Source organism: Passer domesticus, chromosome 5, assembly GCF_036417665.1.
Source record: "Passer domesticus isolate bPasDom1 chromosome 5, bPasDom1.hap1, whole genome shotgun sequence".
Taxonomy (NCBI): Eukaryota; Metazoa; Chordata; class Aves; order Passeriformes; family Passeridae; genus Passer; species Passer domesticus.
The window spans coordinates 42,124,164-42,147,422 of record NC_087478.1 but is presented as its reverse complement, the minus strand read 5'-3'; the positions used below and the strand labels follow the sequence as shown (position 1 = coordinate 42,147,422).

At 38.1% G+C, this 23,259-nt stretch overlaps 1 protein-coding gene and 1 long non-coding RNA gene across 5 annotated transcripts in view; one reads left to right on the top strand and one right to left on the bottom strand.

Moving 5' to 3' along the window:
* The window catches only part of LOC135300351 (uncharacterized), a 139,600-nt gene extending 136,125 nt beyond the window's left edge, over nt 1–3,475 (top strand). For all 4 annotated transcript variants that reach the window (XR_010362241.1, XR_010362242.1, XR_010362239.1 and 1 more), the window contains exon 3: nt 325–3,475. This is a non-coding gene — a long non-coding RNA (uncharacterized LOC135300351). The remainder of the gene's footprint in view (nt 1–324) is intronic.
* The window catches only part of PLEKHG7 (pleckstrin homology and RhoGEF domain containing G7), a 202,455-nt gene that overhangs the window by 167,394 nt on the left and 11,802 nt on the right, over nt 1–23,259 (bottom strand). The gene's annotated exons all lie outside the window — the stretch shown is intronic.

Genomic DNA, 23,259 nt, shown 5'->3' with positions numbered 1-23,259 from the left:
CTCATTCTGCTACGTTGTTAATAGGGCCAGTAACAAAAAATAAAAATACCACCCCCTCCTCAGCAATGTCAATGTATATAAGGGGAATGAAGGAAGGGGGAAATAGAAAAGGTTAAAGGTTTACAGGTGCAGAAAGAAAGTACCTTTCAAATACTAATTTAAACTTGTTGTATTATTGAAGGCCTGTTTGTCACCTCCACAGAAGCATGTAAAAAGTGACTGGCACCTGCAAATACATTTTGAGATAAAATACATTAAAAAAGCCTAGCAATATCTTTTATCTGAAATATTAAATCTACCTTTCCTCTCTCTTTTATATCACAGTTGCTGAAAAGAAAGGAAAAGAAAGGAAAAGAAAGGAAAAGAAAGGAAAAGAAAGGAAAAGAAAAGAAGGGAAGAGGAAAGAGCAGAGAATTGATCTTATTCATGAATGGAAGAGGAGTCATTCCAAGGAAACCACAGCAGAGAAGAAACTTTGGTGGTGACAATGGATGTTGTGGACAGTAGCTGGCAAGAAATTATCCTGGCTCTAGAACTGAATTCTCCTTGGTGCAAAATATCCCAGTCTTTGTCATTGAACTTAAAGCTAATATCCTATTAAAAATCAGGATGCAGGTGCTGCTGCATTCTGGGCTCCCACTGCTTCTGGAATGGCCTACTTATTTAAATGACTGGACTTTGTGCACACACAATAGACTGCTTCCTGGGAGTTGAGAGCTTTGTGAAATTACATTACAAAATCAACAATGACTGTGGCAGACCTTGAATTTCTTGTATGGTGGAACAAACAGAATAGCACAATATTGTCTTTCAGGTGCACATTTCAGAGAGATTGACTAAGTGGGTGAACTTCTACATTTAAGTCAAAAGAAGTAAGCCCTGGAAGAAAGTTAAATCATAGAATCACAGAAATCTTGAGTTGGAAGAAATCCATAAGGATCATTGAGTTCAGCTCCTTATTCCTCATGGGACTACCTAAAACTAAATCATGTAGGTATGAGTGTCATCCAGGTGTTCCTTGAACTCTGGTAGCTTGGTGCCAGGTCACTGCTTTAGCTCTGGTCTGCCTGCTGTTATAATTAAAGTTTATTGTGTAAATAACAGTTTAGTCCTAATATAAAAGATGTCACTGCAGTGGACAAAGGAGTGTTTGCACTAGCTCACATCCAAGCACAAGTGACTCAGGATGATTGGTTTGATGTGGGTCAAGTGCTGCTGTGGATAGGAAGCCTCATCACTCTCTCTTTCTCTCTCAGGGTGCAGACCTGTTGTGCCCAGGAGGTGTTTGTTTCTCCATAGCTTCTGTAGCAGAATTTTCAGGAGCACTTCTGCACTGGCTGTCCCCTATGACCACACCAGCCAGGTGGAGAGGAATTTCTGATCTTTTCTGGGCAATATAATAATGTTCCTGGACTGGTGGTCTGTGTCCCTCTCAGCATGGTGTGGGAGATGAAGGTCTGGTACACCTTGTGCCAGACATATCTTTGCCCTGCTGCATTCCCATAGCAATGGCTTTAGCACCTGTGTGCAAGTCCCTGTGCCATTCCTGGGCTGTGGCTCGTGTCCAGAGGTTTCCATGTCCTCGCTATGATTCTGTGCTGAAGGCAGAGGAGGAATTGCATGTGCATAAGCTGCTACATGCCAAAAGTTAATTGCCAAATAAAAAGACACTGGCAGCATGGGAAATAGGGTGCACAAATCTGTGGTTTACCCAAGGCACACATGCGTGTGGCAATCTGGACACATTCCTGGTGGTCTGTGGCCATTCCTTCAAAAAACTCATGGCTACTGAACAAGGAAATGTTGGCCATCAGAACAGCTGAAGGTAGCCTGAATCTCTCCAGAGCAGTGGGCAGAACAGCAGTGCTTCCTGAATCTCTTCAAGCACATGAGGAAGGAGGAGGTTAGGATGAGATTGAGGATAATTGTGCTTTTTAATCTGGCACCCCTTTCACCGTCTCTTATATCAGCTGCCCTCTTTTCCACCCCATTAACTGTATGAGCATACCCTTTTATCAGCTTAAAGGCCTTAAAATGCAGTATTTCGTATGTGGATTAAGGACAATATGCAGCATTAAGTAACCCATGCTGATGAATTCCTCTTTGGGGTCAAGCTGTAGAGGAATGCTGCGAGGTTGCATGGCTTTTCTGTATTGCTTACCAAAGTAACAGATAAATAGATGCAATCTGTCAAACCCCCAGTCAGAGTACTACATTTATGCCTGAATACAGTATTTACCCTAGAGTTTAAATTAGTTTGCTTACATTCAATATCAGAAACCAGAATGCATGTACTTGTAGTTTTATAACCAAATCCATGACAATATATTTTGTATGAAAGGTTAAATGACTTAATAACAGCTTTCTCGGAACGTTTTTTCATTTTGTGGATGTTGGAAAAGAAGTCCATTTTCTTTTTCCCCCAAGATAGTGAAAAAGTACATAATTATGTTCTCAGTTTAGCTATGTAAATGACCCTACTGATAAATGAAAATTGATATTTCAAAGCCATGGTTTATATAGCCTGATGGCATGTTAGCCCTTATCACTGAAGACAGTACTTAACTCTGAATAATGCATCATGCTAACTCTCTGAAATTGTTATTATGAGATTTTAATGCACCATAAAACATGTCTTATGATCTTCAGAATGCTTATGTGTCAGTCTTACACATTAATCTCACATACGTCTTGAAAAACTGTAGTTTGGCAAAAACTGTCTTCACATATAGCACTTCTTGTAAAATATTTCATACATGGATTTATGTGTAAGTATGGGATTTGCAACATCTGAGTAAAAGAATTATCTTTTCTGCACACAAAACACAGTAAAATGAGATCTGAGCCATAACTGGGAATTCTAGATTCTGCGAAAATATTCTTATTAAATAAACAGTGTTGTTGACATAGCAGACATGATACTGAGGGAGTGTGTGTGAATATATTCTTGGGTTTGCATTATGTTTGAATTATTCATGTCATTCCTTTCTGATCAGAAATATTCATCTTAGTTTAGATTATGCTATTTTATTTTATATTTCTGAGGAAAATGCATTAGCTAATCTTGAACTGGAGGATGATGGGCAAGAACAAGGACAGAGAAATAAATTCTTCTTGGTTCTGACTCTTGCAGCGTGGAATTTATGCACACTATGGAAAAAAGTGATTTGTGAACTGCTGTCTCCAGCCAGGTGGGCCAAGTTTGTACCTATTCACACTTTTGTCCACTCAGCCACAGAGCTACTGTGGGCCTTATGAGCACAGCTGCTGAAGGAGGATATACAGTCAATCTGCTTTTCTCAAAACCAGAGCTAAACAATAAGCAGTGTGCTGAGCCAAAGACGTTTGCTGACCATCAGAGTCTGCTGGGGCAAAATGGCAACTCCATCATACCACTTTTCTTCTTCTTTTTTTTTTTTTTTTTTTTTTTTTTTTTTTTTTTTTTTTTCTTTTTCTTTTTTTTTCTTTTTTTTTTCCTTTTTTTTCTTTTTTTTGGTGATGATTAAGATGGAAAAAAGAAGCTGTCAGAGAGATGTTCAGTTATCCAGATATTCCTGTGGCTGGTCAACACAAGTGGAGGAGTGTTCTGCAAGGCTTACAGTCCAATTCCTGCAAAGCTGCAAGTTTAGCATTGTACTATTGGACCATAGCTGGAAAAATCACTCAAGGGCTGTGTTCTAAACTTTGCAATGGGAAGTCCTAAATTAAAGGGTTTTGTCTCATTTGTGTCTGTATTAAACAAAATCTTTTAATTCTGAACTTAATTTGATAGGGCCCATATGAAAAATTGTTGAGAAGCCATCCCTAGAATGGATTAGCTCACAAATCAGATTCAATATATTTCAAACTAAACTAAAACTTCAACACGTGTCATTACATATGTTCTGCATGTCTTCCTTAAGGAAGAAAATTAGTGACTGTAACCTATATCCTTTCAAAATGCAACAGATATTTAAATGAAGCAAACTGCAAAAGGCAAAAATGTTCTTATTTTTTAATACTGATTATTTAGGCAAGGGCATCTGGTCCAGAAAACTCTGTAAAGAAACGTAATTTTCATTCAAATCCCAATGTTGTTCAACTGCCAGATCACATTATTTCTCTAGCTGTAGGACAGTTGTAGTTTTGTAACACAATAAGTTCTTGTGAAATAAAAATGTAGCAAAAGCTGTTCTTGAATGTGTATTACATTTTCTGACTTTCAACCTAAAGGGATTTACTACTGCCATGCTTGACATTATAAGCATATATTATGTTTTCTGTCTCACCAGGTTTAGAATTTTTGTTAAAAACACATGGTCTGAAGGCTCTGTTGAAATCTGTATTTACACCATTTAAGAATACATGCTTTGAGCCATCTATCCTAACATATTTAAAACTATCTAATTTATTTAGACTATTTAACTTAGACTTTTATATTTAGGTGGTCTGATTTTCTAAAATTTATCTTTGAAGCCTATAGGAACTGCCTTTGAGTGTCTGATTACATGTCCACAATGATCACAGACATTATTTTCTGATTTTAAAAAGGTAACAAAGAGAAAGAAGGAGAGAAATAATGACCAGATATAATGCTGAAGGCACAATAATTGAAAGGAAGAGCAGTATTTCTTAGTATATTGCAAACTGAATGGAGGTTGTGCAGTTTAAAGGAGAGGTTACAGGGTCTATTGCACAAGAAAATTTCAATTCAGGGCCAGCAGTGGCCACCTGCGGTAAGGAAGATGCTGGTGAAGAAGAGGAAACGAGTAGTATGGTGCATGGATAATAGGCCTTGTAAAGAGAGGATACAATAAAGCAGCAGCTGGAGAGGCATCGTGGCACTCCAGCAGTCTTTGTTAGGTGTGGTGCTGCTGTGTGCTGCTGCTCTCCTCATTTCTATTGAAAAAATCAACAAGAGAATAAGACATGCTTAGGAAAATTAGATTGCATTTTCACCTGATAATAGGAAATGGCTTTTTGTTCAGTAGAAAATAACAGAAAAATCTATTTGTTATTAAGGGGGTTTGTGTATATATTCTTTCATTTAAAAAAATCTCTGATGAATATTTTTCACAAAGAAATAGTTGTCTGGTTATATCTAAGGGAAATTTTGGGATTGCTACTCATAACAATTGTTAAAGGCAGATATAGACTTCTCCATTCCAAAGCAAAGGTTTGCAATGTGTTCATAATAACCAATCTACAGGAGTTACATATAAGTAGACATAAGAATGTTTACAGATAAATAATTTATCCTGTATGTTATTGACACTAACCAACCACAGACAAATGGCAGTATGTAAAAATATGTGATGATCTAGTCATCACCAAAGAGCTCAGTGCCAATAGGTTAATTCAGGTGGATGGATATTGAAATGAAGCATATAAAACATTTTAAAATTCACGTCTTCAAAACATTATTAAAGGTGAATAAAGCTCCACTGAAATGACTGCAGTTGCTCACACGTGTATGCAAAAAGAGGGATTTTTGATCTTGAATGTTTGGCATAACCACTGAAACTTCAGGGACGCGTTTGTACGAAGGTCCAAGTCAGGGGCGCACACGGAAATCAACCATGACACTCTGCAAGCCCTGGTTGACCCCAAGTGGAATATTTTAAATCATTGAACTTTATGTTTCTTCTCTTACAGAACTGATCATATCATCTGCTTATAAATGCATTTCAGTGGCATGGTGTCCAATACCAAACCAGCCCTTATCAAATGAGAGAGCTTTGTATCCTAAGGTGAGAGCAGATAAATTATTCCCTAGGATGACATCAAGGAAGAAATGAACCACAGAATATTTCCATCAAGAAGTTGTTGACAGTTTGAGGAAGGCAAATAATTCAATGATTAAGTGAGAAGTCTGTTATTTTTCTTTGTTGTGTATTATTTGTGAACTGTGATTTTTATTTTTATACTTTCTGAATAATAGTAGACGACAAAGGACAACTAACAGAGGGAGAAATGTCACTATGAAATAAGTGAAAGATAAAGGTTCCCAATGAAGGAACTGAGAACACTTAAGGAGATGAAAAATAATAACAAAAAACCCAAGAATCTGTGTCATTGCATGAACAAATGCCTCTGTATCTTGTGTTTCAAGCTGACCCCAGGGCAATCAATCATGGTAAGACTGTCACGCATGCAAGGTTAAATGTGAGATGAGGCAGCTCCTCTTCAGAAAACATGTGGAGACCAGGAAAATATCCTCCATATGCACCTTGAAGTGGAGAAAATATTTCTGAATTTAATCCAAATTAAATCATGTGAAGTTTCATGTGTTTCTTTGTTAAATATTTTTTTATTTTTTAAATTTCCTTAGTGTACATGCATATAATTTCGGCCACGACAGTCCAAAAATTTTGATTTTTCATGGCATAGATCATCATAGCTCTGCTGAAAGCAGTGACATTATGGCAAGATAGCCCCAGTTGTGTATTTAATCCATGATACAGAGTTACAGTGTTTTCAACAGGCTGGAGGTGTTTTTTGCCATGACCCTCTTGCACACAGCTGCACTAACATAAGCCAGCTTACCGTTAGTGCTGCCCTGTTTTTTTTCTGCAAGCAAGCAAGCAAGGACAGCAAATATTATGACCTTCACTTCCTCCAGACAGCTGACAACAGAAGCAGGTTTTCACTTGAACCATAGCTGTTTACAAGATGTTTTGTTCAGCTCTGACTAATAATTGGTCAGGGAAATTTTTCAGGGAAGTTTCTCCATGGAACTGACACATCACGTAGATGACTAAGTTAATAAAATAGTACTCTTCCTTTTCACCCAACAATGTGGTACTGTAGACAAAGTCATTTGGATGACCCAAAATGGGAGATATTAGAAAGACCAGGGCATCTTCATTTAGAGCAGGGCTGTTAGTTGTGGCATTCTGGCTAAAGTCATGGCTAGTGTGCTAAGGTCTCTTGAGATTTAACACATTATCAGTGTCTGGCCTCTCATCTTTTTCTATCTTATCCAGGTCAAACAGTTCTTGTTATAAGCTGTTTATGGTACAATGCTTAAACCAGAAATTCTTAGTGATGAGAATGAGTCTATTCAATTGACAATATTCATATATAGTCATATATAAAGGCATGCCTGTTTGTTGATATAATTCCTCATTGTCTTCACACACAAATTAAGATCAAATCTTGGCTCTCCTGAGCAATATCCATAGATAGAAAACCTATATATATATTAATTTTTTTTCAATTTGGAAATATTATATGTTCTGTTTCCCATTTCGGCTGGGATCAGTATGGAAAATACCAGCCTTGAAATGAAATTATATATGTATTATTTAGTAAAATGATTAATCACGACTGCTCATGAGCTCTTTAATTTCATTTCTGTTTTTAAAGATGTTTTTAAAACTACAGTTATGTTAGATATGCATTGAAACTTTCCCTATAAGTTAAGTGTGACAGGCATAGAAATAATTTTCCAGTTTAATGTAGCATAAAAATTGTTAAGATGTTTCTGACTCTTCTAATTTAAAACCTTCTCCTGCTGCTCATCCCCCTGCAAATAGTTTCATTACCTTAATTTCTTTTGGAAATTGGAGACAACTTGTGACTAAGACACTGCAAGGCTTAATTCAGTGCTTATTTGGAAACTAAATTATGAAGGTCTTTATAACACTACAGAGTTTAGACACAGAAAGGACAGCTTTAACTCTTAAAATTAGTATTTCATTACCAATCATTCAAAAGGACTTATTTTCATTGATCAACATTTTCTAAAAAGCAGGCTCAATTAATTTGTCACAAAAATGAGTTTCAAAATTCTTGGTTTACAGAAATTCAAGATATGGTGTTGCTAATGGTTTATCCACTTTCTAGTCTGATGTTCTAAATGCTAAATTGACTTTGTTTCTCAGTGCCCTGTTTTATCAATTAGTAACACTATTACTAAAGCTTCTAGAGCATTTTGGGAACTCTTATCTCTGGGGTTTGAGTTTGGGTGGTATTGAGCATTCCAAATCTCAAATCATGAAATGATATATTTTTGATGCTATGTTTTAGACTTCCATTCATCAGGTTGTCTTGTTTTTTGCAGGCCATAGCAGGATTTTCACTATGCACAAAATTAAAAAGTTTCTGGTTTGTTTTCCTTCATGGTATTTATGAAACTCATGCTATGAAGCTCAGTAAAACAAACTGAGAGAAGAATTCTCAGTGTGTTTCTTTCCTGCAGTTTTTCCAACAAAAATCGATGCTCATAAACATTTATATAAAGCTTATTTCTTGCCACCTAAAGGAATGATCTCCAAGACCAGAAACTCACTTCTTTCAGTCCAAAGAAGGTGCCAACATCTTTCTGCGTAAGTGCAAAACCCAGACATACATGGGAAAAAGTTTATTTCTGTAAAGGCTTGTTTTTATATGTAAGACTTTTCCTCGTTTCCTAAATTGCCAAAACTTCTGCAGGACCCTAAGCGATGATAACCAGAACAGGGAGAATGTATATCTATTGCCTAATATTTTTTTTAAATGTGCCACTTAAGAGGAAACAAAGGAAGAGGAAGCAATCTTTGGTAATTTCTTTTTCAGACATTTATTTGCAACATGGAGCCAACACTGCATTCCCCTAGGTAAAAAAGTGCTAGAGTAAAATCTGAGAGCTTCTCTCTCTGTCAGTCAAACACAGCTGCGTGAGCTGGAAAAGCATTGTGTAGGCTATAAAATGGGATGTACAAATAATCACACTTTACTTTCCAAAATTCTTGTCTGCACTAAAGGTCAAGCAGAACAGCTCTTTCATCTCCTACTGTTCACAGCTAAGGACATGCATGGCAATCTTCCTCAACGCTGAGCAGTATTGCTAAAACCATCTTATTCATACTTAAGCACTGAGGCCTTATAGAGCAGCTGCTCTGTAAATTCACCACAGCAAGGTGATTAAGTCCCTGTATGGCCACTGTATGGTATGCAGACCTCTTGGTGCTCTCTTGCTGTGCCATTCTGAATCTGAGGTGTCAGTGATTAAAAGTCGGTGTGAGATGACTGTTTGCAGCTCAGCACTGATGTGACACAGTAGTTAGTCCTACTGTCATCCAAAAGGTGCCAAAAGAACAGGGGACTCGTCCTACTGTCACCAAAAAGGTGCCAAAAGATCGGGGGGCCCTTTGGCATATCATGAGCTTTTAAATCTTCTGTAAAATTGTGTTTGTTTGCTCATGCCTATTTTTGCCCCCTTTCTCATCTTCTACTATTTATCTCTTTTTGTGGTTTTTCTGCCTGTTGATCCTCTTTCATTTCTTGTTTTGTTGTCTCAGTCTTGTGCTAGTAATCCTTCTTCCCTTTGTCTGTTTTAGCTCCCTGCTCTCTTACACTGGGGGATGTCTTACAGTTGGTATTATTATGAGATTAGTAATGCTCCCAAGGCAGCATGGAGCATGGCACACAGCTAAGCCAGTCCTTTCCCTGCTCTCTGTAGATGACTTCAGAACAAACAGAGCAGAGAGAGGCCCCAGTGAGGGCAGTGCAATGATCCACTTCCATATGGTGTATAAAGTTATTTTTTTTAAAGAGGGCCATTATTTTTCCACTTTATTGTTTTCTGCCTTTCCCATCCTACCCTGCCACAAGGCACACAGATGCAGATCTGCCCTGCTTTCTGGAGAGGGCATGTTTTTACAGTCTAGGTGGACTTTAAAATGACCCCTATGTGCCATTCCATCATGCCTGTAACCCTGCATGAATGATATATATGTTACACACCCAGAGGTGGCAGTATTATTTTCATGGTGTGATTTCCTTGGTGTCCTGTAACAGCTGTGTCAGGCAGCAACTGTCTTTGCAAGGATGCCCCTCAGAAATGAGATCTTTAGGTCTCCATTGTAAGCAAAATCCCTGGGGGGGAAATACAAGCAAATGAGCTTGGCCAAAGCCATGAAAGCTGAAAGGGCTGACTTGGCACAACTTTTTCAGTGAGATCAGGTTAAGCAGAACCTGCACTTTGGCCTAACAATGAAAAACTGTACATAGAAGGAAGAAGGCACACAGGGGAGCTGAAAACAAAGTAGTGACAGAACAGATTGCAATTCTTGAAGAGAATAACAGCTTTTACTTTGTATCTGGCATGATCTCACTCCTAGGTTGAAGGAGCTCATTAAATCCTTAGTAAGACTACTATGGTACAGAGGGATGTACTGTTGAATCTCAGGTAAATTCTTTGGCCTTTTTTCTGGTCTCTGCTCCCTGAAATTCTATTTTGCTATGCAACTCCCTTCACAGCAGCCTAATTTTTAGATTTCCTTTAGAAGTAATTGCAAAAAACCAGTTTCTTCACTTTCAGGCTTGTAGAAAGTACAAATTCCGAAAGGCAACCCTGTTTTACTTGAATTGATGCGGAAAATAGATATAAGTAAAGCTGAATATAGAATCACAAGCTAAACTGACCAGTGTTGTATTTTATTTATCAGTAGCATTCATGACTTTGATAGATACATCCCTAATAGGGAATTGTTTTGTATGAAACAATCTAGTTTTCCAAATCACACTGTAACTATTTTAATGACAACACATCTGCAGAAATCTCTTTGGACTGCAAGAGGAAAAAAAGCATATGCAAAACATGGAGCTAAACACAGTCTGTGTTTCAATAACATTTGTAACTTGATAAGTGCCTCAGTTTCTGGGATCCAAACTGAGGCACTTCTAGAGAGAGCTTGGTGTATCCGAGAATGCAGAGGTCTCCCTCTGGAAAGCAATGGCTTAACTGGCACAATGCTTCTTAGATGTGGGGTTTTTGGGGGTAGTGGTATGGGTGTTGTTACTCTATATAACATAAAACTGTATTTGTTATCTCTAAAATGCAGCTACTTGGCATATGCCTTTACCTGTGCCTGCATCACTCACTCTCTTGCCTTTTGAGATAAGCTTCAAGTATTTACAGCTGGTGCTCCCATTTCCCATAAGGCAAACTCTACAAACGTGTTTTTCCTTCATAATATTGCATACAGGCTAAAGGTTCGATTTCCACAACACGCCACAAGACTGAACAGGCCTTCTTTTACCATCTTCAGTGCTGTTTTAGTTTCTTTAACAAATAAGCTTGTGTGTAGGTCAAACTTACCCAGTGCATATTAGAATTCCAGGGGACTCTGATTACCCATCCTATTTACTGAATCTTATAATTTTTATGGGTTCTATACTTCTGTGTATTGTTTTTGCAATAGATCACTATCTATTTCTCAGAAAACATTTTTTTTCTGTTATCCATCCTTTGAAGAGAAGGTTTTTTTCCTCCTTAACTCCTAAAAAAAGGCAGAACTAATCAATCAGCTATAAATTTTTATTCCACTGATGATGTAATCTATAAATTGTGTTGTAAGGTCATTTCTTGTAATTTTCTGCACTAGAGAACTATAGAAACAATGCAGACCAAGGACAAAGATATATGCTACGTAAGCAGACAGATTCCTGCCAGCATAATCTATAAGTGGGAAGTCAACACTTGGCTTTTTGAAGCAAGTTCTGACCTGAAAACAGCAATAAGCTTCTCAGAACTGGGTCAGAGAGACTGAAGGGTCAAAAAAATTGATTAATGTTATGCCAAAACAACATTGTTTTGGTACTGTTGAGCATGCAGTCATTCTTCCCTGCTCCTGCTCAAAAGTAATACACTCAGAAAAATTACAGGAAATGTGTCTCTCTACTGATTCTGAATAAAACATAGGAATATTGTAAAACTATATTAAATCAGTGTTGGTACTACTTTAAGTTTTTTTAGCTTTCTTTTTCTTTTTCTTTTTCTTTTTCTTTTTCTTTTTCTTTTTCTTTTTCTTTTTCTTTTTCTTTTTCTTTTTCTTTTTCTTTTTCTTTTTCTTTTTCTTTTTCTTTTTCTTTTTCTTTTTCTTTTCAGACAAAATAGGTATCATCTCTCCATCTCTTGAAAATTATACCAAAAAATTCATGTTTTGGCTATAGATTTTCCACCTGTGGTATTGTTACTGATTATTAAATGTCTCCATGACTAAATAAAATCTGTTGGATGACGTCCTTCTAAGTTTGTGTGGAATGATTTCAGAAGGATCCATGAAATGTAAAGACAAAAGGCTCATCTGAATACAAGCACAGGAATGAGCCCAGTTACCTCTGCCCTCTTCCTCCTCCTCCCCCCAGCTATCACCTAGAGCAGCTGTAAAGGGCATCCTTTTGATTTGGTTTTATCCATCAGACTTGTAGTGTCAGTCTGCTTACTGTCAAGCTTGCAAGTGTAGTGTAAAGGAACTTGTATTGCTCCTTGTCTGGATGCTTGGTGTCTCTTAGGATGAGAAAAGCCATTGGAGAGGCTGTTCTGGAAGTGTGATAGCAGCAGCATATTTGAGCACAACTCTCCCGCAGGATGAATCACTTTATCAGCCTGTTTAGACATGAGTCATAGAGGCTCATGAAAGGGTTGCAATGGCTTGTTGTTGCTTTAATAAATTGTCTGTTGTAAATTAATTTATGTTCCTGGTTTCTATCTGTTTTTCTCAGGAGAAATCTTATCTAGGAAATGCCCTGCACCAATAGAAGATTGCAAAGTATTTTTTTGCTCCAGGGTCTACAGTGATCATTGATTTATAATAGAAGAAATAAATCTGGGGGTCTGCATTGACCTTATAAGACATTCAAGTTCCTTTTTTTGCTGAGGATTGGTCTATGAAATGTTAAGTGGTCCACAATGGAAAAGATACAAAGCAATGCTGATGGGACTGAGAGGAAACAAGGAAAAAGGGTCAGGGTGTAGGTGGTGACTTCATGGAGCAAGTGTACCATGCTGTCTCTAAACAGTGAACAGTACGGGGAAAATTGAGCAGAAATACCCCTTTCTGCTTTGATTTGGCCCTTGGGAATTTCTTGAGGCAGTGTTCTGTCTGTGGCCCACAGCTGTACCCCAATGGACTCAGGGAGCTGGAGGGCATGGGTGGCTTCAGGACCAGTCCTGGCGCAGGTCTGCTCGGCAGGGAGGGCTTGGCAATGGCAGCTAGCGCCACCCCGGAAGGCCAAAGGGAGCTTGGCAGCTGTCCTGCAGTCCCTCCTCTCCATGATAAATGGATCTTCCTCTTGGGATACATTCACTCGAGACCAAGGGGCAGAGTTTTATTCGTTTGTTGACTTTTGTGCTGCTTGTGTGAACACATGCTAGCCCACGGCACGCTGTGACTAATGCCCAGGGTATGTGGTGTTCGTAAGCGGGTGTTTGCACAGGGCTACTGCCCTTGAAGTGGCAGCTGCCAGCTCTGTTGCCTGGCAGACTACACAGAAAGGTGCCCTTGTTTGGGGACCTCAGCTAGTGGTCCCACAGCTCAGCCCCCACCATCCTGAGCTGGTTTTAGATGGTAAACCAAACAAGTGGCAAACACTGTGGTGTGTGGGGCAGGTGTGCCCCACACACCGCAGCTGTGTGTGCAGCTTCTGTTGATGCAGAAACAGGGGCTCACAGGAGGTTTGGGGTGCTTTCAGCCCTTTTGGCCAGCTGTTGTGGGAAACATACTCTGTGAACACCTGTAGGAACAGAAAGATCTCACACATGCTGCTGGCTGATAGACATCCTCCAATGCCCAACAGAGTAAAGATTTCTTCTTTCTGTGAATCTTGCAGTTTTAGCCGGGGTGCTCTAATACAGCTTGTCATCTCTTTAATCAGATAGTTTTAAACTGAAGAAATACTTGAAGCTCAAAAAAGGGTTTAGCTTATATGTCTTTAATTACTTGTTGGCAAACACTTTTATTTTCAGGGCCCTGTTAATTAACAAACAATAAATTGAACTGCTGCTTCCCCTCTGTTATTTTAAGAAATACTTTTAAATATGCTACCCATTTGTAGCCATATGCCATAAATATTTTCCTTAAAGAATGTACTTCCCAAGAAGTACATTCTTTAGGTTTCCTTTACAAACTGAAGCAAGTGCTTTAAATGTGCTTGCATTCTTACTTGCCATCATACAAGTTGCTCTCTATGAACTACATAAAGATGCTGTTTCAGCACACCTGAATCTTACTGCAGTTTGGGAGCTGAAACTTTCTGTCACATTCAGGAACTTTCTATTTTTTTAATTTTTTTTCCCCCATACTTGGTTCACAGTTAAAGTGCTAGAGTCATCTGTAACTCTGGCAATAGCTGTGTTTCTCTGCTGGCCAGGGTGAAAGTCTGGCTCCATCCAAGTCACATAAGCTCCACATTTTGTGGTCTGCTACAAAAAGTTGACTAACACTTTTTTCCTAATCTGCCCCTTACCTCTTCCACCATGTAAGGTGATAAGAGACTGTCAGCTTAATATCTAGAGGAGAGGGATTTATTTTGTGCATGGGTCAGGTAAAACATTATTTACTTAGATGACAGCTACCCCAAGTAGACATACTGCAGTTGGCTGTGCTTTGCCTGGAATAAAACCAGTTGGATCCATAGCTGTGACAGTAAATGAGGATTAAAACGACATCCTGTGGTTTCTGCATCTGCTCTGAAAAGAGATACAGGAACATATATTCCAAATGTATAATCAAGGAATGGGAAAGATTAACAAGCAATATCTGTCCTCTGTAATCAGCTTTGAAAACAACAGCAACAATTTTTACTTGCTTGATTATTTGATGGGGTCTAGTAAATATTTGAACCAAATAGCAAAATGCATCTATAAACAAATATAAATTCAGTACTGCAGATAATCTCAAGAAGCAGGAGTGACTAAACACTTCCTCTTGTATCTCCTCAACTTTGATTCACCCACTTTCCACCTGTGTGCCACCTTTCTGCTATCTGTGTCCTGACATAAATAATATCTTGCTGATGAGGCAAAATTAGGATTTTGTGCAGCTTTGTCTGGCTGACCTGAGTGGGGCTATGCTGGCATTATCAGCTTTGTCAGATGGTGGGCCACCATCAGACAGGTGTCTGCCCTGGTCCAGACACCTGTCTCCTGAGCACCAGTTCTTCCTTAAAAATCCAATTATACTGGGTAAACAGATTCTCGTCTTATTTACTGTCTCCATAACCATTACCAAGTTTTTGAGCCTCAGAGCTCTGATACTGCAATTGTCACATGGTTGTGTTTGCAGAAAGAGGCAAAGTCTCCATGCTCACTTAGCAAGAGGAACACTTTCAATTTTCATGACCATACTTAGGCCAATATAATCACATCAAAGTTATATGTTAGTTCATCAAAGGTGAGTCTGCAAGGAAAACATTTATTTTCCCTGGATTTACTGGCCTCATCCATTCTGGATTTGTAGTGGCTTTCAGCAGTTTTCCAGCAGTCCTCAGAAATCCCATTCAAAGTCTTGCATGCACAACACAGAATTGCATACACGAGGACAATTTAATATATCTTTTTGACTTTATGCAATCTCAATAACAGCTTCATTTTTTGTTTTTGTATATTAATATGCTAAAAAATTATTCTTTACTGTTTGAAAGAATATCAATGACCAAATATAGAGAGAGATGTGCATATCCAAACTTGTACTTTCGTGTTCTTTGGGGTTAGCTCATTGTCCATGCTCCAGAAGTGACACAAAAACACAGGATTATTGTGGGAATTGGAACAGCATTACCACCAGAACAAAATGGTTGGAAAAAAGATTACTGTGACAAACATGATATTTAATGGCTTTAACTTGGATTCCAAAATCACTATCTGTCATTCACCAGGAATAGGAAGGGAGGGAAATTGGTATTCAGCAAAAAAGCACTGTGCTGGTCTTTAATACTCTGTACTTGAAGACTGACCCTGGGCCAATTTTTGGAGTCTTGGTCTCACAATTTTTCAAAGTCACTAGATTTTGCATAAACTGTAAACCAGAGTTTTCTCATAATTTGCTTATGCAATGGCTGACAAGAAACACAGCATAAATCCAGTGTGGAATCTTTGAAAGAAGCACATAGACCTTACATCATGCCCAGTCCAAAAAATTATTATAGAAGAAAAATGGTCATGGTTTTGGTTTTGTTATGAAACCCTTTGAACTGTTTGGGTAATTTTTGTCCATACCGAATAATTTCAGGGCTAGTTTCTTCCTGCGGACAGTAATTTTTCTTACTGTGCTAAAACACTGACACAGTACCAGATGTATTTAAAGCATGCTCCATTATTAGTACACAAACTGAAACTGAAGCCCTTTACTAAAACCACAACTAAGTATCTGACATTAAATATTTGAATCTCCCTTCTGTTGTGTATTGTCATTGACAAAAAATACAACAAATGCACTGAACATAGACTGCAGAAGCTGAAATTACCTCCCTCTTAAACAACATTTATGATCTTGCCATAGTATATGGGATTTCTGTGTGGCTATATATATTTTGAGTAAGGTCAATATAAAAATCTTTATTTAAACAGGAATTTATATTCTGATTCAAAACAAAAAATTAAATCTGATGCCTTCACAAATATGCCTACATTTAAATAAACATGTATACTTCACAAAAAGAAAAAACAACCAGCAAAGCGACATGCAAATTATTACTAAAAAAACAGACAACAAATAAACTCCCTTTGGTTTGCAACCTGATTTTGAAATCATTTACAAAACCATGGTTAAAGTCCTACTAGACAAGCTATAGAGCTCTGCACTATTAAATACACTTATTATAAACTGGGTTAGTCTGTCCTTCAGGGCAATGCCACAATAGTTAAGGCAGTGCCAAAAAATCACACGCTTGCAGAATATTTACTTGGAAATAAGGAGCATATTGAAAGCCAATGCCAGTGGCATCAAGATCCTGTCTCACCAACCCAGGGATTCCAGGTAGTGGGAGTCACAATGTGAGCAGCATTATGCAGGGGATGGGAAAGGCTTAAACTCATATGGCTGCATGATTCAAAAAGTGTTTAATGTTTGCTCATTTTTTTTTCTTTTTTTTTTTTTAAAGAGTTTAACTTTTTTGTGTGATCAGGCAATCGGATGCATTACAGGAACAGCTCATTTCCTTTAAATGGAATGGCATGGCACAGCAGTTCCCAAGCTGTAATATGTTGATTAGGGTTGTGTGTAAACTGCAATCAGGTGATAGCTGAACTGGTTTGAAAGTATAAAATCAGAGGAGGAATACATTTAAAATGCATGATTAAGAAAGCTGGTATAACCAGGTGCCTAAGCCTCAAGTGCAGTGTGTGCTTGGAATGATCCAAGAGCTACTGATAAATGTCAGAGTGGAGAAAAGGAGCTGAGTTGGTGCTTCTCTCCTTGCTTGTACAGTGCTGAGCACTGCACATTATAAATAATAGATCTTTCTACAGAGAGTTAACTTATTCCTTAATCACCATGAGGGTTGTGGTTGATGTGTTTGAATCCCAGTTCAAGCATTTGCAGCTGCTCTGACATGTATTCCTTTATGCCCTTGGAAGCCAGCCACTCGTTCCCAAAAAGCAGTCCTTATTTTTTCTCTTTCCATGCTTTTCCAGTGCTTGGCCTCTGAGGGAAAAACTTCAGTGTAGTTTAACAAAAATAATTACATTTGTCTTGAAATATTCCTTCTGTCTTAGAAAACAGTCTTTGTAACAACAGCATTTGAGCACTTGGTAAATCTGCTGGTATTTAGAAAGTTTACGTCTGTGTGTGAGAGCAGATATGCGTGCATGTGTTATGTCAGGATAGCAAACTATGACCTGGAAAAACAAAGGGTCACTTAAAGCTTGTCTTCTTGTTATCAGCAGCTGTTTTATTTTGTTTTAAGCTGAGCAATACAAAACTCTTAAGAACATGAGCTTGAAAGCAACATTACTCTATATCAGCTTTTCTTCCTAAAAAAGTGTTACCACCTTCTCAATGAGACATGTCTGTGCTAGTGTGCAGCTGGCTGGCTGACGTTTGCGCTTATCTATGCTGTTGTCATCTTTGATTGTTGGATTAAACTTTGTAAAATTGCGGGAAAGAATATTTTTGTATGCCATTTATATAGATCAGAAATTACTTTATGTACTGGATGTAAGAAAGAGAAAACAATATGAAAATCATTTTGGCAAATACTGTATGAATGCCTAAGTTCTTGCACAATCATTCAGTAACTTAAAGATCATACAAAATAATAGCACGTCATGAAAGTAGTCACATGCTTTATCTCTGAATTAAGTTCCACTGTGGATACAGCTCTTACTTTGGTACCATTTAACTTCGGTGAAAGAGAATTTTAAAAAAAGTCCATGTAAATAGAGACAGAACTTGTTTTAAGTTCTTTTGTTTTGGGCACAGGCATGTTGGTGTTTGCAAATATATTGGCATATATTGCATGCAGTATCACTCACTCACCCCAAGTCACACTGTGAAACACTTCCACAAAGCTCAGACAGGAAATAAGCAACTCAAATTTCCAAAGAAATGCTCTGACATTCATGAAGCAAGAGCTGGTATTGTTTTGCATGTGAATGTACGCACACACATTTTATCTCAGACCATCAAGCCAGAGCTCTGACAACACCGAGAGTAAAAGGAAAGTACAGACGTATTGTCACTGAGAATACAGCTGAGGAAAGACTTAGATTAAAGCTGGTTTGGCTGGGAGAATACCTAAAGACACACTTCTGAAGATCTCATTAACATGACCCAGTTGAGTTGCAATGCATGTAAGGAGTTTGACATTTAGATGTGCGGGCAAGCATGTACAACTTTACTATGATACAAAACTAGCAGCTCAATCCACAATGCTGAGGCTTGCTAACACCTACAATTTCCTTTAGGTCATTGATAGCAACTGTCTGTTGTAAGCAGAGTGAAAATAATGTCTTCCTAAAGCTTCAGTGAATACAGTATTGTTGTCCGCTTCCTACTATGAGCAACTGCATTATGTGAATGAGGTATAAATTCTTAATTTACTTTGTGCACTGTATGCAGTTATACAGGTTTTCCTGTGTTTCATCACAGAGTTGGTTTCTCTGTATCCTACCTGGAGCTGAAGTTGTTACTTGTTGCCCTAATAAAGTGCTTTCAGCTTGTTTGGAAGCAGGAATAAGACATAATTTTGCTGGAATAAGAAGTAATTTTATTAATGATGTGTCCTTTCAGCAGAAGTATATGGCAATCATTCAAACTTGTAAACACCAGTTTTTTACTTGATCAGTCAGCGCTCATGTAATTTCTGGACATCAGTTTCTGAGTAAATAACATTCTCCTGTTACAAGGATGCACTTGTACGCTTATAGTCAGGGACTTAAGGCTGATCTGTTCCTATCAGCGGGACAAGTGGCTGTAATTGGTTTCTCTGATGATTCACAGTCTCTCAGACTGGAAGCACAGAAGGCATGATGGACTGGCTGATTTGTTCTGGAGATCTGGTCATTCATGTTAGGGCAGCTACATGTACAGCAGTTTTCAAATGTCCTTTCTCTGTGCATTATACAAGATTAGTTTTTACATTCTTTCTGGAGTTTCTTCCCAAGAAGATGTGTTCTCTCTCGACCTGTATCAGTGGAAAGGATGAGTTCTCCAGCAAAACTATGTCCATATGATCCTACGGTGTAGGTGCCTCACAGCACAGTGATGTGCACCCAAATTTTACAGCCATGAGAAGATGAACTCAGTTCCCTCAGGACATACATGGTGTAGACACTACTTTCTGTATTTCAACACTTTCTCAGTATTTCCTCATCGCCAGAAGTTCCACCTAGAACTGAAGTCAGAATCAAGTGGGAGGATGAAGTTATGTGTGATACTGTAGATGAAAATGCATCTGGGGAGGAAAGTAAATACTTCTACATCCCCCCTCCCATATTTCCATAGTGCTCCCTTTCCCTTGCAGCCTGTGCTCAGCACCCTGCTGAGTAGCACTTGTAACTAAATAAGTCTTGAAGATTTGAGGGCTCTCCTCTCCCCAGCAAATATCTGATCTTTGGGTTGCCTAAGATGCCATGAAGGCAACATGCTAGTAAGCAACTCCCTCCTCCATCTGGCTCCAGCTCCTCTTTGCCTGTTCAGATATCCCCGATGGCTCAGAAACAATAACTGGTTTTACAATAAACCTTCACTCTTTGTAATGCAAATGGTTCCAAAGGCTACTTTGTTCTCATAAAACAATTTGAACAAGCTTTTGAGCCTTTCAGGGTATTCTTACCCTTCTAGCTGTAGGAAGCTCTGTTTTCACAATTGCCTTGTCTTATGCCATTAATGAGGGACAAATGGTCAAGGCAGGGCTGGGAGGGGGAAGCTGCTCCCTTGTTTGAAAGTGTGTCTTCTCCATGGCTGCAGCAGCTGAACATGTAATGACAGTGACAAAGGGGTGACTTAGAGCAAGGTTGGCCTGGATTTTCATTGTTTTGAGCAGTGCAGTCCAGGTTTACTTTGGAGATGCCAGGATGTTTTAAGGTTTAAGCAAAAGCACTATCTGATCTTTACTTTTCCTAGACTCAGAGCAAGTGATCTTACTATTACTGCCCTGATGATTCTTTAGTGTGTAAACTCTACTCACAGTAACAATGGGAACAGCTGTTAAAAATGGGTCTCAAATTTGGCATCCAGAGACTCCAGCCTTTTCTGAAATTTGCCACCAAAAGTCTAAAATATTTTTCTTCAAACAGGGAAAACAACTCAGAATGTACCACAGGTACCGTCTGGTGATTATCCATTAAGTATGGAGTATAATTTAAACAGTGATGATGAAAGAATGAAACAGTAACACATCAGGTTTTCTCTCCCCTTTTGTTCAACTAAGTACAGTTAATAATAAAACTAAGATGCTGTTAAGGACTAGATATGAAACAATTCAATACTAAAAATATTTTTAGTAATAGATTACGATTATATACTCTTGCAAATCAAAATCACTTACACGTGATTCTCAACTTTCACTGACATGTATTAAACCTATGTGTAGTTTAGAAAGAGCTGTCTTAAGCTTTTTAGGATGTCAGTTGATATCTTCAGCTTTTTTGTGCTCCTAAAGAAAGAAACCATGTACATTTAGTAATCAAAAGAGGACAGAAAAATTACGACCATTACTTCCAAGCACGGAAATGTGTGTATATATGTAAAATACAGAAGAATATAGAAGAGATGATCTCATGGAAAAAGTCTGTTAGCACCTTGACATAGCTTTTTACCTTGTTTGCTGAATCTGGCCAGTTCTATTGTTCCTCCTAAAAATAACAGAAACCAGAATGTACAGTGATTGAACTGTGTGTTGCTCCATGTATTACCACATAACATGATCTGCTTCTGAACTCTGAAACATCTACTCCTTGAGCTACTCCTTGGAACCCAGATTTATTGGGAGTTTAAATACTTATCATAGGCTGTAGGCACCTTCTCTTTTCCCTTCCTTGAACACAGGGTATGCACAGGCCTAAATGTATAGAGGGCTCCCCATATGGAAAACGGTTGATCTTTTTTTTTATTGAGCTGATGTGTTGAATTTCTGTGCTGAAGTATCCATGCCCTTTTACCAGGCTTCCCATGAACACAGTCAATAGCTTGCTCTTCCATGCCATATGCTTTCCTCATTTGCCCATAGAAAGGGAAACCCTACAGTGGTCAATGCACTACAAATGCTGAAATAAATTAGGCAAATATAAAATAGAGCATACATTAAGGAAGCCTCGGGCAGCACTACAATATGTTAATGGAATAACTGCACAGTACAGTGACCGTGAAAAACAAGATTAATGAGGTTAGGCAGCATAGACATACTAAGAAGGTGCAGTAAAATCCAGAAGCCAGCATTTTTACTAGAAGTTAATTACTTCTTATACAATGCTCCTGCAGAAGAAATTTGTATGAGCTATAGGACCCTCACCGCTGTCCTAAGAAGGAGGTGGGACATTTGCAGAAGGAGAAGGTTCCTCCCACTTCACACTTTGAGATATTCTGTGACTCAACAGTTTCTGGGAGAAGATGATGAACAAACCAGCTTGCCAATGTGTCATTGCTTTCAAGTCCATTCAGAGTTCTTCCCTGGGAGTGTTCTGTGTTTGATCCTAATCAATGCTGGAGACTAAAAAGTGAGAGAAGATAAAGCTATCTGCTTTTTAAAATCCCTGTTGAGAGACAGGATCTGTATGTAGATACATGAGTGACAGCTGCTACCTGACTTCCCCTGGTAGGAGGTGAGGATTTAACACCTTTTTTATCCAAAATGTATACAGACAATATTACCAATTATTCTTTTTTAAAATGGTTATTATTTAATTAAACAACATGCCTGAGAAAAATAGAGGTCTTTAAATACACTGTGTCAATTATTTCAATATCTTTCTTGATCATGAAATCTACTTCACATATTTTCAGCAGATTTAGGTATTTTCATGGGTTTCAGGGGATAGGATTTATTAGATATTTTTCTGAGTGTTTTTTCATCTTAAGTGGGTTTTTTCCTCCTCTGTGTCAAAACAGGTATCGCAGAGCTCTTTATTCAGTAGTACATGAATGTGTACCAGTATAAAAGTAACATGCGCGTGTTTTATTTGTTAATAAAATATTGTTTGCATTTCCTATTGTCTATATTTTATTTATTCCTTAAGTCTTGGGATCAGGTTGATGACTCTTCCTTTTGAACATACTAATGATTTCAGGCCAAAATTCCATTTTATCTAAGTCCCACATTTGGCAGCCAATACTGCGACCATATAAGAAACCCTGCATATTGCTGGATCTTTACATGACCTCTCACACATCCTCTAAACATGTCTGAAATCCTCAGACTATAATACCAAATTCCATCTAAATCAATCCATTATTTGTGCTTTTGTTTTCCCCCTAGGCTTCAAATGCAGGCAATGCAAGTAAAATGTATGCCATTGATCTCTTCAGACTACAGAAGGCCATTTAGAAAATATAAGTACTCTGCACCTCAAGTGCCTAAATCTAGTGGCCTATTTTAAATCAAGAACTGAAGAAAGTCAATCAGGAATTCATAAAGAATTTTGCCATCTCCTAGGCAAACTAAAGTGCTTCAGAACGGGAATCTTATAACAAAAAGGATACTTGAATTGTTTATATGCCATTAATTTCTGGCAGTTACATTATCAGTAGCAATAGTATCTGATTCTTGCTAGCTCTTTGCTTTAGCTTAGGGCCTTAATTGAATTAAAGGGTATGAACATGGAAGAAGTTTCAAGGCTCCCCTGTGTGTAACTTCATGCTAAAGTAGTGAACAATTAAAGGAATAAGGTCTTTTTTTGTCCTGTTTCCCAATTCCCAGTTGCATTTATTTGGAAAAGATAAGGCAACTTTGTTATCCTCTGGATGAAAAAAATAGCAGTTGATTTTGACATACTAGCAAAGCAGGTCATTGCCTAGGGAAAAATGCATGAGGAATTGAATCTTCCATAATTATATTGGGGATTTCTGAGGGAGA